The 18,306-nt window shown below is 40.0% G+C and overlaps 1 long non-coding RNA gene across 2 annotated transcripts; it reads left to right on the plus strand.

The window, feature by feature from the left end:
* The first annotated feature begins 6,626 nt into the window (after positions 1-6,626).
* On the plus strand, positions 6,627-11,426 carry LOC308189059. 2 transcript variants are annotated; one of them, XR_013945989.1, is made up of 4 exons: positions 6,627-8,000; positions 8,112-8,257; positions 9,289-9,349; positions 10,399-11,426. It is a non-coding gene; the product is annotated as an uncharacterized lncRNA (long non-coding RNA). The 2 variants fall into 2 exon arrangements; XR_013945990.1 differs by lacking the exon at positions 10,399-11,426 and having other exon boundaries at positions 9,289-10,388.
* Positions 11,427-18,306: the final 6,880 nt, after the last annotated feature.

Genomic DNA, 18,306 nt, shown 5'->3' on the forward strand with positions numbered 1-18,306 from the left:
ATAGGGAAACCTCAAAAAGCAGAATAGGCCAAGGAAACATGAAATAATTTCAAAATTAGGAGGTGGGTTATACAAGCTAGTGGCACACATAGGTAAGAATTGTATCTGTATAAGCTGATTACTACATAGATATATATGTATTCTAAATATAAAAAAGTATCAGTAAAGTATCCTTGTAACACCATTATGCCTTTAGGAAACATTTCTTATATTGCTTATTAGATTTACTAATCAAAAGCTTGTCTGTGTCATGATAATATCTCTCACTTCTGTTGACACAGTGTTCTCTTAATGCAAGTTAAATATTGCATGCTTAATTTATTTTTGTAATATCTATGATAAAAATTATTAGTTTTTTTATATCAATGTGTTAATCATAATACCTCTGGTGAAATGTCATTGGGCACACTTTCCACTGTAAAACAGAAATGTGAAGTATATTTTTCTACACATCCTTATTCTATGCTTAATGCAAAAAATGTTTCAAAGGTTTTTTTTATTGTGTTATCTGTAATCTTGAAATGGTTACTTGACTTCACAGAAAAGATTCTTTAGAATTTGGCAGCAAAAAGACTAGCTGCAAGTGCTTTAGAAAGTGTACTTTTAATATTTCTTGGGAGGTAGTCTTCTAAATGGTGTTAGTCAAGGGCTTTTATTTATCTGCTGTTGAGGTCTCATGGTGACACAGGCTCTGTGAACATTAAACATCTTTCTGTATGTATTTGTTAGTGGTTCTGGGCTTCTAGAATGAAAGGTTAGTCCCTAAACCAAAGGTAATACACTTTCCTGCTTTTATTTTTCTATGCATATCAAAAATGAGCTGAGAATAAAAGAAACAGTTAGTTACAAAACAAATCTATCTTTTACCCAATGGAATTTCATATCTTCTCTTTTTTATATAATTATTGATTTAATAGTTTATACTGCTGTAAAGTGTAAGAAATAAAAAAAAACAGAAATCATGCCAAAGGTCCAGTTCTTACATTCATTTAACTCTTGGTATTGAAAAACTTGAATAATGATATTTATTTTATAAATTACCATGGTATCTATGATTCTTCTGTTTAAGAGTTTAAATTCTGATTAATCACTGATTTAAAATGTTAGAGTGCTTAGAGAGAGCAAACAGGAGAATGTTTGTTAAAAAACTACGAATTGGTCAATTAAGTTTGGCAACATGGGGTAAGCAGAGGAGGAGCTAGCAGCACAACAATGAATGAGAGATATTGGGTAAAATGGGGCATACCTCTGAGGACACCATAGATGGAGGTAAGTAACAGTAATGTAGCAGAGAAGGAGAAATCAGTGGGAGAAGGCAAATGAACTGACATAGTCAGCAATGTTATGGACTGGGAAAATGACTTTTGTATCGGCATTCTGAACTAAAGTGATTTGGGCAAAAGGTATCTTGGGTTGCTGTAGTTGCATTCATAATTATTAAAGAAAAGATACAGGCTTTTAAATTTTATTTAAATCACTCTAGGTTGCTGTATTAAATAGAAAACACAGCAGACTAAAACTGTTAACGTGGATTTTCAGTCAGTGTCCTGTACCTAATGAGGCTATAGATTTCATCAAACTTCATGAGGAAAAGTCTTTTATGCCATTGCTTTTTCTTTTAGTATACTTGGAGACTGTCTTTTGTGTTTTCAGGACAAATCTGTACCTAATTAAGCACTTTGGTTTCAAATGTATAGTGCTAGAATAAAAAGGCAGTATTCTCATATAAACATTTTCTGAAGCTGCATTATTTCTAATAGCAACACTGTAACTGACAAGGAGGTTGTATCACAGAAGAAATTACTTGCATTGTCAGTGTGCCTTAGGATACATTGGTCCAGTAGCAATGCCTGTCCCTCATCACTCCTCAGCTGAATGGAAATTTTATTATTCCTAGCAACTTAAAATATGTGATAAAAAAGAATTGAAATATTATTCCTGAATGAAACCCTGTGAAAGGTTAAATCTTGACTGGATAATGTTTTCTGAAATATCACAAGGAAAAGAAACATCAATAAAATAACTGCCCTGATAAAAGTTGTGAGAACATTTCTCTTAAATCCTCAATGGAAGCATTTAAATATTTTGTGGCAGAATTGATATTTTCACACCAGAAGCTGTCTGATGGACCTCTTATATCTGATGATGAAACATCAGCTGACAGATACTGAGATGAAATGGAGTAGTCGTAAAAATATCTTATTGCAAGATCTCTTGAGAAGTTGTCTACTCACTCAACTTAAGCAACCATAAGTGAACACAGTAAGGAACACAAATTCCATGTGCACCCATGATATGCACCAGATCCGTGATCATGGTAACCAGAAAAGTTTCCACAGATCAACCAAATATTCCTGGTAATACTCGCTTGTAGTTTTTCTTTCCATTATCCTCAGATATTATATTTGTGATTCAAATGTGTGTTTTACAATCTAGAGACTGGCAGTCATTACTGCTCAGAAAAGAGCCGTTTTTCATGGCATTGTGATTACTAAAAATGCACATGAATATTTTTGTATAATTTTTCTTGGGACTTCTACAGGATAACTTGCTCAAAATAGAAGATTATTCATTCTGAAATCCTGTTTTAGTTTCCATTGATGTCTGCAAAGGACACTTTCTTTGGATCTTCAGAGACTAGCAAGAGTAGCAGTCCTTCCCTCAACCCCCAAATAGTGTTTTTTTTTTCTTTTTTTTTTCTTTTTAGAATTTATGGCATGGAGATGTATACAATTTATTCATAAGCAACACATTGTCATTTAGCATTGCAGCCAAACCTGATGCTTTGTCTGTTCAGGTGTGGAAAAGAGGATAAAAATCAGCATTTCCTTGACTGCTTGCTGAATGAGAGCTTCCAGCTGATGTTGCCATTTCATTCGGCACACTGAAATGTGTACAGGGCTTCCTAACAGAAATAGAACAGTTTTATTTACGTAGTCTTATGATAACATAAATAGATGACAAAGATGGGGAAAAAAAATGGAAGAGGAAGCAGTGATTCTCACACTGTAACTCCCTTCTTGCCATTTCTCCCTCTACATTGATCCTGCCGAGAGGTGGGAATGGCAGCATTCCTGTATTTCTTCTGCTGCCTTTAATCGTGTTATTTTGGTCTATGAAGACACAGCTGAGGTTGTAGTCCTATGGTTTAGCTACCCTCCCCCCTTTTTTAAAAACTTTTGAAATGAAACTTAGTGTATATCCAATTTCTGCTTCTCAGGAGAGAGTTACAGCAAGAAATGTCAACTTTCTTCTCAGTCTAAATGCTTCCTTATGACTAAATCTGCCTATGCAAATCTGATTTTCTTTTTTTTTTTTTTTTACTGTCAACATTGAACAGCTATGTAGTGTAAGAAATGCTTACAGAGTAGAATGTTTTTTCCTCTCATTGCATCTTGTTCATGCTGTTGTTTGCTTGCATAACTTTTCTATATACCGTAGCAGTGAGTCAGTGTCTACTATAGAGAAGTACTTCTGTTAACTTCTGCTCTTCTAATAAAGTAGACAGCTGCCTATAAAACATTTTTTTATCACTGTTCCCATCTTACGAGGTCTTTAAAAGAGGGTATCCTCAACCATTTTGCCAAGTTGAGGTACAGAATCTTTGAAGTGTTATAGCGTTAAGTCATAACAACAATATATTCTTCAGGTCAGAAAAATGTCTTAGGATATCTGCTTTTCTCAATCTGTTCAAAGCTGTGAAGTAGAAAATAAACATTCTTCATGAATACTTCTGTTGACTATGTACAACCTTTATGGCAGGGATGTTTCAGAGAACAGGAATATGGAATCATCAGGAATATGGAATGGGGACTCTTCAAAGTTAGGTTTAAGACAGAACTACAGTGACTGGTTCTTTTCCATTCTCACCAAACATTTCCTGACATGATACGTAGGTTCTCAAGTCCTGTGACACACTTCCAGCCAGTTAATTACCTAGATCCTTCCTTTCTCACCACTGTTCAGGTTCTAAATTTGTATTGCAGAAAGCAAAATTTTAAATAGTTTGTTTGCATGGAAGTTATTTTTTCAAGGAAGTTTGTATTTATAATGCTAGAACATAACTGCCATTTCTTGTATGTATTTCTATTGAATTTCATTATGGGATGTTTTACACACTACTCATCAGTGACTTCACAGATCACATTTTCCCTCTAGAATAGAATAGCATATTTCAGTTGGAAGGGACCCTCAAAGATCATCTAGTCTAACTGCCTGTCTGCTTCAGGGCTAAACAAAAGTTAGAACATAGTATTAAGGACATTAACCAAATGCCTTTTGAACACTGACAGGCATGGATCATCAACCATATCTCTAGGAAGCCTGTTCCAGTGTTTGACCACCCTCATAGAGAAGAAATTTTTCGTAATATCCAGTCTGAACCTCCCCTGGTATATCTTTGTTCTGTTTCTGCACTTCATTATCATTGGTCATGAAGGAGAGAAGAGCGGCACCTCCCTCTCCTTTTTCCCTCCTCAGGAAGTTGTAGACAGCAATGAGGCTTATACTAGGCAACCCAAGCATCCTCAGCCTCTCCTCACAGGACATGCCTTCCATCCCTTTTATCGGCTTTGTTGCCCTTCTCTGTACACTTTCAATTATCTTGACATCCTTTTAATATTGTATTTATATTTACTGGAAAACTAAACAGCAATCAGTTTCAGCTTTCAGAGAGCTTTGAAGATCTTATGTCAGCAAAATGTAAAATTGATATTTTAATTCCATGTAACACAATGTTTCATAATGGCTTAAAATTACTCATCAGACAGGTAGAATATATTTCTATGCTTTGGAATGAAGTAGAGGTTATTCTCTCCAATCAATGTTTTTTGTTATAGGCTGGTATGGTGTCTTGCTTTGAAAGTGGTTAATCTTTGAAGACTTCAAAATCCTTTTGTTATTTGAAGTGATTTTTGTGAGGAATGCTAAAGTTAAAGATTATTTTGGAATGAGTTACAGACATACTGGCTTCTTTATGTAACACCATCACGTGGGATTCACAAAAAAAAAATAGAAAAAAAAGTTCCAAGATGTCTATATTAAATAACTTCTTTAATTATGCTGTGCTAAACATGAGGATCCAGAACTGAGATACTGAATTTCTCTTTCTTGTTCTCATTTGCTACCTCTGATTCTTTTCAAAATACAGGTTTTGAGGAAAAGATAAAAAGGAGGTAGAGCAACACAAATCATAAAACTCCCTTGAACTATATTTTGTTCAGTCTGTATATTCAAAATGAGCCCATAAGCATAGTTGGAGAAAGCATTTTCTGCATGTTTTATATATAAAACACCCACGCTTTTATATATATTAGATTTATGTGGGTGTGTATATCTATGTACATATATGGTATGTGGACTGTGCATGTGTGGGGAGGTGTATATATTCACACCATCACACTATTCAACATATATATAAAATGCAAATATTAAGTGACTAAATCTTATTAAATCGGAGGTATAACTTTACTTAACAACTGCTTTTCTAAAGATTTCTATTTGATTAAATTGTGCTGGAAATTGTCATTAAAATTGGGGGAAAACTATTCCAAGTGCCTGTAGATTTTCAGTTGTGATTTGGACTTTGTAGTCAAATGTACTTATCTACAGGAATAAATTAGTCATGACTGCACGGCATTCAGAAAGCTTTGGGCACTAAAACTGGCTATTTCCACCTGAGGAGACAAATGAGCAAGGTGTGATGCCAGAAGAGAAACGTGTGTTGCAGCTTTGAACAGAAATAGATCTAAAAATGGCTTGTAAGCATTAACTGGGGAGACATGCTGCTGCGTTCCTCAAGCAGAGCAGTTGTTTTATCTTCAAGAGTGAGATCTGAAGAGTGGTTTACTTGCCCATGTCAGACACTTCGGAGAACTCTGTTATGGAGTCCTGAGTTATTATCCAGCAGACCAACTTTACAGCAAAAGATCATCTCAAGCATTTTCTGACAGTGTCATCTAAGAAGCAGAATTCCCCTTGCTCAGGATCACAAAGGAAAAGAAAAAAGAACACATGCTTGAATTGAAATATTGTTCATACATATGAAATATAGTGCATCCTCTCTCTTAACAGCATATTAGAGTCTAAAATTTTCTCAAACCTGGGAACTGAAATGAAAATTGTCTAAATGAGAACTAATATTTTCTTTTCCGTCTTTACAGTTGTTTGCAATAAATGCAAAATCTAACAAAGTTTTAGTAAGAAAGTCACCATTCATGATGCATTGCAGCTTTTGCTAATGGAATAAAAACTATAATAAACTGATGAGAGCCATCTCTGATGTGACACTAATTCATCATCATTTTGAAGAGTCTAGGGAGAACTCATGCAAAATAATACGACAGGAAAACTTAAAATGTTCTCATGATGGAATTCCATTTAAGATAGTTTTGTCACAAGAACAGGATTTGTCCACCTTCAAGATAAAGCTTGCTTATGTCCCCAACCTTCAGTAATTGCCCTCTGCCTTGTTTTCTGCCTTCTTTTTACCTTAATCAGGTGTTGGCCTCTGTAAAATAAGCAGTAGTAGTCTTTCTTTAATCTTCATGCCCTCTTTTATTACTGTCAGTTTAAGACTCTGGATCTTCTTTCATCTACAGATGAAGTTTATCTGGGTATTATTTATGGAGGACAATAACCAAATACTCCATAGATGGCTAAAAGTGAAATATTTATGCATATCTGGTATACGTTTGCTTAAATCTGTGTTGCTATGACTAAACAATGGTGGAGCTGAATTATTTTGTTTTTGATTGTTTTGTTTATTTTTCCCCCCAGAATATTAATGAATACATAGTAAAAAAACAGATCACCTGCATAAGCAAGGGAAAGAGCATCATTTACATATTGCTGCCTAATCATTTATCCTTTGAAAATGACTAATGAACGAAAGTTGACTTCTGTTAACTGCTGTATAAACATAAAAACATAATTCAGCCACAAAGAGGTTACTGTCTAAGTATTAGACAAGAAATAATCAAAACTGAATGAAGAGCCCATAGAAACTTTTTACCCTTCAGTATATATCAATTGTACTTGCCATGAATTTAATAGACTTAAATACTATGAAGTGCACGGCACCTGGAAATTTTGTGAAGTCTAATGGATATATAGTAGCTACTTTATTTTATTATTTTAATACCATAATATATTAAATAAAGATTCTGCTTATAGACCAAAAGAGACATCACTGTTTGTCAGCGGTCCTTCACAGACCTCTCTGACCCGTTATCAGGAAAAAGACAGAAGGCTGGGTACATCATAACAAACGTATCACTACATACAAATTAGTTAAATTAAATTTCTATAAAAAGTAGCTATGTGAGGCTGTATAGATGTTGAATCCCTTTGGACATCCTTTAAGCAAATGTTTGCAGAAACTCAGGATTTATGATACTGTAAATTTGGACTATCTCCAATACAAAGGAGCTTTTGAATTTTCTCATGTTTGTACAGGTATATCCATGGAAAAAAACATCTGAAAGAAATGAGCTTTTTTTCTGTAGAGTACAAAATGAACATCCTACCTGGTCATGCCTCAACAGAAGTCACATTGACGCAATTATAGTATATCATAAAAGTCAACTGAAAGTGCATGCCCAAAGTATCAAACTGCATACATGCTTGCCCTGGCACATACACATCTTAAAAGCACATATGTTTGTAATCAGAATACTTCACTAGACAAAGTAGCATCATTGCTATGCTCTGCTAAGCAGATAACAGGATTTACCACTAACCTACCAATCCTTACCCCACTTACCCATCCACCCTCATGATACTATTAAGTGCTTTCACCTGGGTCATCTGGGATAATACATCAGCTGAGGGGTAAAAGAAACTCCATATTCTGCAGGGAATGCGCTCAGTCTTTCTATACCTTTCACCTATCTGTAATCCCTTCTTCTTGAAATTTACCCTTATCTTTCCCCTTTAGATGAGTTTCAAACCAGCTTTTCTAAAACTGTTGAAGAAAAGTATCTGATTTAGAGAGTTGAGGGGTATGTGCATTAAGCATTGTGTATGTTAAATAACAGGAGAAAAAAAGTGTTAGATGCATCTGTTATAACATGACAAATGCATTAAGCAGTGTATTTTCAAACTCTTCACAGCAATGAAATACAGTGAAGATTTGTAGAAGAAAGTAAAGAAGGATTTCTCCCTTCTCCCATTGATGAAAGATATATTTAACAGGCCGCATGCATCACATTTTAGGATGATTCCAATTCTCCTAAGATTGCAACACCACTACCTTAAGGTAATTTTAAGAAATTAAAGTTAGCTGTGGTAAGCATTAGAGATGTGTTTTACTCAAATGCCAGTAGGTATTAATCAGTTTGAATGGCTTAACAGGTGAGTCTCATTAACACAACATGGGAACAATTTAATCTACTGACTTTTATTTATTTATTTATTTATTTATTTTATTGGGGGTTTAGCTATAAGGTCTTTATTCTCTTTTTGAGGGTGGTACATGCATGTGTTTGTTCTTAGCATGTGGCTAATCTAGATACTGTTGCTACAATCAATATTATAGGAAGGGTGAACTTGATAATGAATTACCTTTCTTTCTTTTAAAATCACGTCTTTTTAATGTTTATAAGTAAATCTTCACATAATGAGTTTATTTTCCAAAAAGAAAGAGTCTGTATTGTGTGTTTCTAGTGTGATTAGCTCTATAAACAACTGAACTATGACAAAGTATGCTAGGAAGAGAACTTTTTAAAGCAGAGGATTCTGGTATGGCCTGAGGACAGAACTTGTTGCTGTTCATATGAATTAATTATAAAATAAATATTTATAATTGATTTTTTTTTTAGGGCTACCAATCCAATTTGATGCTTTTATGCCTTTTTTTTTTTTTTAATAGAGTTCAAAGTCATTACCTAAAATACTGAATACCTGAGGGAATGGGCAGAAAATGTGGTCCCCTTCTAGCCTAGTCTGAAACCTATTTGTTGTCGAACCTTAATGCAGAAATGACTTCTAAACCACTTAAAACATATTTGCAAAGGGAAGTAGTGGCTGTGTTTTGTATGTTTGTTTTTAATATTCTTCAGGACAAGTGTAATATTTATTCTCTCACTCCTTAAAAACTCACAGGGACTAATTGATACCACACAGATATTCCTGAAAAGTTAACAAAACCACAGACCCATACAAAAGTTTTAGTGGAGTTGTTGTAAAGGTGACAGAACAGAAAATCTTCTGCTTGTAGAAGTAGATCAGGGACAAATAAAGCAGCCTAACATGTGAATCTTGTTTCCATATCACCATGTGGAAATGAAGAAGGAGAAAGAATTCCAAGAAGCCGGGAATGTGAAGAGGAACCTGAAAGCCAGATATTTTGGTAGGCCCAGCTATCCCATGCTGGTTCAAGTCTATTGTTATTCTTAGATGTACAAATTGATTAATGTTAATTAGCATATACTGCAAAGTCGGTCTGTTTTGGAATAATAAAACTAAATTTTGCTGTAAACTGGGAATTTATTTGCTGAATATGGTTTGTATCCTGTATGGAAGTAAAATTGAGTACATATTTGCTGTATGTAAATGTGATAGGAATACCCACTAGATCCTGCATAATATATGCCATGTTTATATGTATGCAATCATTATTACATACTATAGTACACATATATTTTGTACTATATATACATACAATAATGATATAGATAATATGCATATGTCATATATACAGTTATAAGTGTGTGTACATATTCACATGTATTTTAGTGTACATTGATATTCCCCAGTTTTGGGTGCCTCAAATAAAGTTGGATGATCCAATAAGGGTATAGAACTATTAGACTGTCCAAAGGAGGGCTACAAAGATGCTGAAGGATCTAAAGGGAAAGATGTATGAGTAGTGGCTGAGGTCCCTTGGTTTGTTCAGCCCCGAGCAGAGCAGGCTGAGGGGAGGCCTCATGGCGGCCTGCAGCTCCCTCACGAGGGGAGCGGAGGGGCAGGTGCTGAGCTCTGCTCTCTGGGGACAGCAACAGGACCCGAGGGAACGGCATGGAGCTGGGACAGGGGAGGTCAGGCTGGGTGTCAGGAAAAGGTTCTTCACTAAAAGGGTGTTCAGGCACTGGGACAGGCTCCCTAGGCACTGGTCATGGTACTGAGCCTGCTGGAGTTCAAGAAGTGTTTGGACAACATTCCCAGACAAATGGTCTGATTTTTGTGTGGTCCTGTGTGGAGCCAGGAGTTGGATTTGATGATCCTTGTGAGTCCTTTACAACTCAGGATATTCTGTAAGTCTATGAATTATATTAATCTGTGAGTAATAGTGCCAGCCTTGTCACTGACAAATTTGATTTGGACCCAAAAATGTTCTACAGATATATTTTAAATAAATGAAAACAGTATTGATTTTTTTTATTTTTATTTTTTTTTAAGATGTGACTATTCTGACTAACCTGGCATATCTGCAGTTACACATGGCTTTCGAAGATTCTGTGGGCCTAAGCCTTTTGACGAGCTCTATGGGAAAAATTTTAAAGTATCTGACAACACGCCAAGTATGAAAAATCCCCCTTTCTAAGTTGTTTATCTAATATTCCTTGTGTAAATGAGAAGAAACTGATATCTGTTTCTGTTGCAGTTTGGGCCCTGACTTTCTGAGCCAAAACTTCCTTTACTGTGCAGGCTGCTCTAAATGCGAATGCTATTTAATTATAAATATCAATTTTAAGTTTTCTGGGATATAAAATTAAAACCAAAGGATTGTTTCAGGAATAGTATGAAGAAGAGCAGGAATTTTACCTATTGTTTTATACTACGTGCCTCAATATTGTTTTCTAAAGCTTTCTGTCACAGTGACCTTTGCATGCTGTCATACCAAAGAAAATGATTCTGCATAAGGCAAAGGCATTTTTTTTCTTCACAGTATCACAGATTTCTAGGTTGGAAGAGACCTCAAGATCATCGAGTCCAACCTCCGACCTAACACTAAGTACTCCACTAAACCATATCGCTAAGCTCTACATCTAAACGTCTTTTAAACACCTCCAGGGATGGTGACTCCACCACCTCCCTGGGCAGCCCGTTCCAATGCTTAATAACCCTTTCGGTAAAGAAGTACTTCCTAACATCCAACCTAAAACACCCCTATCGCAACTTTCGCCCATTCCCCCTCGTCCTGTCACCAGGCACGTAGGAGAACAGACCAACCCCCACCTCTCTACAGCCTCCTTTAAGGTAACTGTAGAGAGCGATAAGGTCTCCCCTGAGCCTCCTCTCCTCCAAGCTGAACAAGCCCAGCTCCCTCAGCCGCTCCTCGTAAGACTTGTTCTCCAGACCCCTCACCAGCTTGGTCGCCCTTCTCTGGACTCGCTCGAGCACGTCCATGTCCTTCCTGTAGCGAGGGGCCCAAAACTGAACACAGTACTCGAGGTGCGGCCTCACCAGAGCCGAGTACAGGGGCACAATCACTTCCCTAGACCTGCTGGCCACACTGCTTCTTATGCAGGCCAGGATGCTGCAGGACCCGGCACTTGGCCTTGTTGAACTTCATACAGTTGACCTCAGCCCATCGCTCCAGCCTATCCAGATCCTCCTGCAGAGCCTTCCTGCCCTCGAGCAGATCGACACACGCACTTAGCTTGGTGTCATCTGCAAACTTACTGAGGGTGCACTGGACGCCCTCATCCAGATCATCGATAAAGATATTAAAGAGGACCGGCCCCAGTACCGAGCCCTGGGGGACGCCACTAGTGACCGGCCTCCAACTGGATTTGACTCCATTCACCACAACTCTCTGGGCCTGGCTATCCAGCCAGTGTCTAACCCAGCGAAGCGTACGCCAGTCCAAGCCCCGAGCAGCCAGTTTCTTGAGGAGAATGTTGTGGGGAACTGTGTCAAAAGCCTTACTGAGGTCAAGGTAAACCACATCCACAGCCTTTCCCTCATCCACCAAGCGCGTCACTTTGTCATAGAAGGAGATCAGGTTCGTCAAGCAGGACCTGCCTTTCATAAACCCATGCTGACTGGGCCTGATCGCCTGCTTGCCCTGCAAGTGCCGCGTGATGACCCTCAAGATAATCTGCTCCATGAGCTTTCCTGGCACTGAGGTCAAACTGACAGGCCTATAGTTCCCCGGGTCTGCCCTGCGGCCCTTCTTATAGATGGGCGTCACATTGGCTAGCCGCCAGTCAACTGGGACCTCCCCCGATAGCCAGGACTGCCGATAAATGATGGAAAGCGGCTTGGCCAGCTCCTCCGCCAGTTCTTTCAGTACCCTCAGGTGCATCCTATCCGGCCCCATCGACTTGCGCACATCCAAGCTCCGTAGCAGGTCACCAACCATTTCCTCATGGATAGCGAAGGCCACGTCCTGCTCCCCATCCCCTTCCACCAGCTCAAGGCACTGGGTATCCAGAGAAGAACCGGTATTGCCGCTAAAGACTGAGGCAAAGGCGGCATTAAGCACCTCAGCCTTTTCCTCATCCTTAGTAACTAGGTTTCCCCTCGCATCCAGTAAAGGATGGAGATTCTCCTTAGTCCTCCGTTTCGCGTTGATATATTTGTAAAAGGATTTTTTGTTGTCTTTAACGGCAGTAGCCAGGTTGAGCTCCAGATGAGCTTTGGCCTTTCTAATTTTCTCCCTGCACAGCCTCGCTACATCCTTGTAGTCCTCCTCAGTGGCCCGCCCTTTTTTCCAAAGATTATAAACCCTCTTTTTTCTGCTAAGCACAAGCCGCAACTCTCTGTTGAGCCAGGCCGGTCTTCTTCCACGCCGGCTCGTCTTCGGACACGTGGGGACGGACCGCTCCTGTGCCATCACGATTTCCTTCTTGAGGAGCGCCCAGCCTTCCTGGACTCCTCTGCCCTTCAGAACCGCCTCCCAAGGGACTCGGCCAACCAGCGTCCTGAGCAGCTCAAAGTCAGCCCTCCGGAAGTCCAATACAGCAGTTTTACTGGTCCTCTTCCTGGCCTCGCCAAGAATAGAGAACTCTACCATTTCATGGTCACTCTGCCCAAGACAGTTTCCGACCACCACATCTCCCACCAGTTCTTCTCTGTTTGTGAAGAGAAGGTCTAGCGGGGCACCACCCCTGGTAGGTTCACTGACCAGCTGCGTCAGGAAGCTATCTCCCACGCTCTCCAGAAACCTCTTAGACTGCTTTCTCTGTGCCGTGTTGTGTTTCCAGGATATGTCCGGGAAGTTGAAGTCCCCCACGAGGACAAGCGCTGACGATTTTGCAACTTCTGTCAGTTGCCTATAAAACTCCTCATCCGTCTCCTCATCCTGGTTCGGCGGTCTATAACAGACCCCGACCAGGAAGCTAGCCTTGCCAGCCTTCCCGCGGATCCTAACCCACAGGGATTCAACCTTATCATTCCCAGCCTGGAGTTCCACAACATCAAAAGATTCTCTAATGTAGAGAGCCACGCCACCACCCCCTCTGTGCTGCCTGTCCCTCCTGAAGAGCCGATAGCCAGGCATTGCAGCACTCCAGTCGTGGGAGCGGTCCCACCACGTCTCCGTGATGGCAACCAAGTCGTAGCCTGCCTGCTGCACGATGTCTTCCAGCTCCTCCTGTTTGTTACCCATGCTGTGTGCATTAGTGTAGATGCACTTCAGCTGGGCCATCACCTTCTTCCCCGGCCTAGCCATTGTTTCCCCCGGCACAGCTCCAACAAGCCTTGTTTGAGCCCCATCCCCCTTCTTACCTAGTTTAAAGCACTCTCTATGAGCCCCGCCAGCTCCTGGCCTAGGATCCGTTTTCCCCTTGGAGATAGGGACCCGTCTGGGGCCACCAGGCCGGGTGCCGAGTAAAGCTCCCCATGGTGAAAAAACCCAAAATTTCTGTGCTGGCACCAGCCTCTGAGCCACCTATTAACCACGCGAGCTTTCCGTGTCCTCTCCGTGCCTCTCCCTTCCCCCGTAGGGATAGACGAAAACACCACCTGCACTCCCGCTCCCTCCACCAATCGTCCCAGCTCCCTATAGTCCTGTTTGATAGCCTTGAGGCTTCTCTTTTCAACATCGTCACTGCCAGCCTGGACTATCAAAAGCGGATAGTAGTCAGAGGGGCGAACCAGGTTTGGAAGCTTCCTGGTAATGTCTCTGACCCTGGCCCCAGGGAGGCAGCAGACTTCCCTATGTGTGGGGTCAGGCCGACAAATAGGGCCCTCCGTTCCCCTGAGGAGGGAGTCGCCCACAACAATCACCCTTCTTTCTTTCTTGGTGGAGGCAGTCCTGAGGCGTGGAGTCAACTTCCTCACCTCAGGCATCCTCCTGGGTAGGCTTCCTACCTCATCCTCACCCACCGGTCTCTCAAGCTCCAGGGCCTCAAACCTATAGTTCAAGGGCACCTGGGAAAGCGGCACCGGAAGGGGAGGGCATCTCCTTTGTCTTCTTTATTTCTTCCAGACTGTCACATTGTCCTGGTTCCAGTTAGGACAGAGTTAATTTTTCCTCATAGTAGCTGGTAGGGTGCTATGTTTTGGATTAGGATGAGAAGAGCGCTGATAACATGCTGATGTTTTAATTGTTGCAGAGCAGTGTTTACACCAGGCCAAGGACTTTTCGGCTTCTCGCTCTGTCCTGCCAGCGAGCAGGCTGGGGGTGCAGCAGGAGCTGGGAGGGGACAGACCCAGGACAGCTGACGCAAACTGGCCAAAGTGGTATTCCATACCATCTGACGTCATGCTAAACAATATATAGGGGTGGCTGGCTGGGGTGGGGGGCCGGCTGCTCGGGGATAGGCTGGGCATCGGTCAGCGGGTGGTGAGTAATTGCATTGTGCATCACTTGTTTCTTACACATTATTATTATTAATACTATTATCATTATCACTATTATTATTATTATTGTTATTATTATATTCCTGTCTTAATAAACTGTCTTTATCTCAACTCACCTGTTTCACTTTCCCGTTTCTCTCCCCCATCCCAGAGAGGGAGGGGGGAGGGTGAGCGAACGGCTGTGTGGTGTTTAGCTGCCGGCCGGGTTAAACCACAATACACATTCATAACACTTTTTCAAACTTCTTGATTCTGAAACAGGTTATTGGTGAATATTTGCTTACATCTTTTTGAAGTTAGCACTTCAGTATCAAAACCTGTGGGTTTTGTCTCCCTTCTAGTCATGATGATGCTGAGCAAACTTGGTAGTGTTGCATATACTTAGTATTAGTTTTTTTATAAAAGCATTTTATCTCAAACATCTTATGTGAGATGGCAGCCTTGCATTAAATGTTTGTGAAGACAGCTTCACCAAAAATGGATATGTTTTTTCTGTGGACTAGATCATTTGAGGAAAATGGTACAATTCTCCAAGCACTGTGAAGCTGGAGGGGATTCACACTTCAGACAAAGAATTTGATAGAAGCAAGATTAATCTTATGGACTGGCTACTAAAAATATGAGTTTTAAGGCTCAGAGAAAATTCCTATTATATGTGCTGCTTAGTTTGACAACAAAACTTAAAAAAAACACCCTCCAACCTATTCTAAAGACACTCCATTTACATGGTGCTGGTCAATATGCCCTTTCCTACATTTGCTGTCCCTCATTGTACAGAGAGACTTTCAGGACATAGTTACCCAGGAGGCAGCAACTTTGAGAGGACAGAAAAGCTGGTCTCTGATAGAGTTATAAAGACAAAAATGATCGCAATGCCTCCACAAAATATAGGGTTATGTATCTTCATATCATGCTCGAAAATGCTTTTTTATGCTATCACCTGTTCTCAGCAGTCCCCAGCCTTTTGCCCTATATGAGACTAGCAGCAATAAATTCAGTGCCTATACCCTTAAACATATTTTGGCAGCAAACAATGAAATAAATAAAATACTTAAATTTCTTTCTTTTAGAAGGCCTTAAAAGACCTGTGTCTTTTGTGCCTTTGGACCCATCTGCAAAAAAGAAAAAGATGCTACATTATCTCATAAAAACACTCAAATAGGAAAGAATGTTGTTGTTGAAGCGTGATTTTTTAACAGGGAAAGTAGTAAGATCTGAGGTTTGCAAGCTGAAAAATGAGAAAGAACACGAAAGTTACTATTAACTGAGCATTATCCATTTGGTTTACTAGACTGTACACTGTGGTTATGGAATAAACTGTACATCCTAATGATCATGCAGAAGTGAATGATCTCAAGACTGTACTGTTTCTGAGTAGTTCCTTGAGACACTTTAAGTGTTCTCTCAAGTAGTACTGTGTGTAACTATATGCATAGCACAGGATGAACTTCTACAGGTATGGATAAATACATGTAGTTGGATCAAGTTTCTTTTGTACTGCTGGATGTTACTGCTTACATTATACATCTAAATGTGGAACAAGAGGAATAATATCTAAAAAGTTAAAATTACTACAGTACAAAGTTTACCTGTAATTGAAAAGAGTAGCTTTAAAATAGCATCTTTGTATTCTTCATACGAGGTAGCTCAGTATGTGGAGGCCAATAATGAGTGGCATACCCCAGGAGTCGGTACTGTGTCCAGTCTTGTTTAACATCTTCATTAATGATCTGGATAATGAGATAGAGTGCACCCTGAGTAAATTCACAGATGACATGAAACTACATGTCAGTGGGGGTGGCTGACTCACCAGAGGGCCATGCAGCCATCCAGAGGGACCTCGACAGGCTGTAGAGGTGAGCTGATAGAAATCTCATGAAGTTCAACAAGGAACAGTGCAAAGTCCTGCAACTGGGGAGGAACAAACCAGTACATGGAATTTCCCCCAGAAACATCAGTACTTTCTGGGGTCCACCAAGCTAGAAAGCAGCTCTGCAGAAAAGGAGCTGGGGATCCTGGTGGACACCAAATTGAATGAGCCAGCAATGTGCTCTTATCACTCAGAAGGCTAATATTATTTTTGTCTGTGTTAGGCAAAGTACCACAAGCAAGTCAACAGAGGTGATCCTTCCCCTCTAGTCAGCACTGGAGTACCATGTCCGGTTCTGCCCCCCTCAGTACAAGAGAAATGTAGACATATTGGAAAGAGTCTAACAGGGGGCTACCAAGATGATCAAGGGGGTCGGAGCACCTCTTCTATAAGGAAAGACTGAGAGAGTTGGGGCTGTTCAGCCTGGAGAAGAGAAGACTTAGGGGGAATCTCATCAATGTCTACGAATAGCTGAAGGGAAAGTGTAAAGAAGATGGATCCAGGCTCTTTTCAGTGGTGCCCAGTGCCAGGAGAAGAGGCAGTGGGCACAAAGTGGAATACAAGAGTTCCATCTAAACACCAGGAAGCACTACTTTCCTGTGAGGGTAATGGAGCACAAGTACAGATTGACCAGAGAGGTTGTGGAGTCTCCTTGGAGCTCTTCAAAGGCCACCTGGGCATGGTCCTGGGCAACCTGCTCTGGGTGGCCTTGCTTGAGCAGGGAGGTTGGACCAGATGATCTCCAGAGTTCCCTCCCAACCTTAGCAATTCTGTGAGGGAAATCTTGCAAACTTTGCCTTACCATGTTTTTTAATTTAAAAAGTCCCAATTCCCGTACTTCTTTTGAAAATGCAGAAAGATTTCTTCTTTGGTAGTGAAAAAGATCAAAATTTGGTCTTCTGTGTCTTGTCTAAGACAATATTATGATTACTGCATTCTTTAATGAAGGCAAATATACTTTTCAAGCAGTCAAAATATATTAAGTGGGAACATTCTTGGCAATAAAATTAATTACATTTTAGTCTGAGTTCTATTCTGTTCTCTTTAGATCCACTGTGAAGAATGGAACCCGATGAGCTGTTTGCATTCATAAAGCTATATTCTTCTCTGTTTTTTGGCAAGTTGTATGGTCATGACTGTTATGAGTGAAGCACATACTGACCTAACGAAATAAGAAACACTTGTAGGTATTTGTTGTATTTATTTTTATTTTTGCAGTCAGTACTGGTTGCCTGAACATGTTGCCAAAACCCCTAAAAATGAAGAAGTCATAAGGCTTTATGTTTACATGACTTTATCCTCATTCAGCTACAGAGATTAACTGTCCAAAACACAGCTAATGATTACCTGCCATCTTCATATGAGGTCATGGAACATTTCTGCATGTTCATCTCTCTTTTGAATGAGGCAGAATATTCAAGGGCTCATACATGTGCATATTATGAACTTGTCCTTGAAAATATAAATCCATTACAGAATTGAAACACCCCATCCTAAAATACATTTCACTATAAAAGAACAATAACTTCTGCGAAATTTAGTATGAAACAGAGTCCTTGAGGATGCTTACTGGGTTTTAAATACGTAGAATAAGGACTGCTGTTTCTTCATCTGCCCTCAAGAACTAGGAGTTAGGCTAACACCCATCTAATCCAATTTTCATGCAGCTTTATATTCTAAATGAA

The sequence above is a fragment of the Anser brachyrhynchus genome, assembly GCF_964034855.1.
Source record: "Anser brachyrhynchus genome assembly, chromosome: 2".
In the NCBI taxonomy this organism is placed as follows: domain Eukaryota; kingdom Metazoa; phylum Chordata; class Aves; order Anseriformes; family Anatidae; genus Anser; species Anser brachyrhynchus.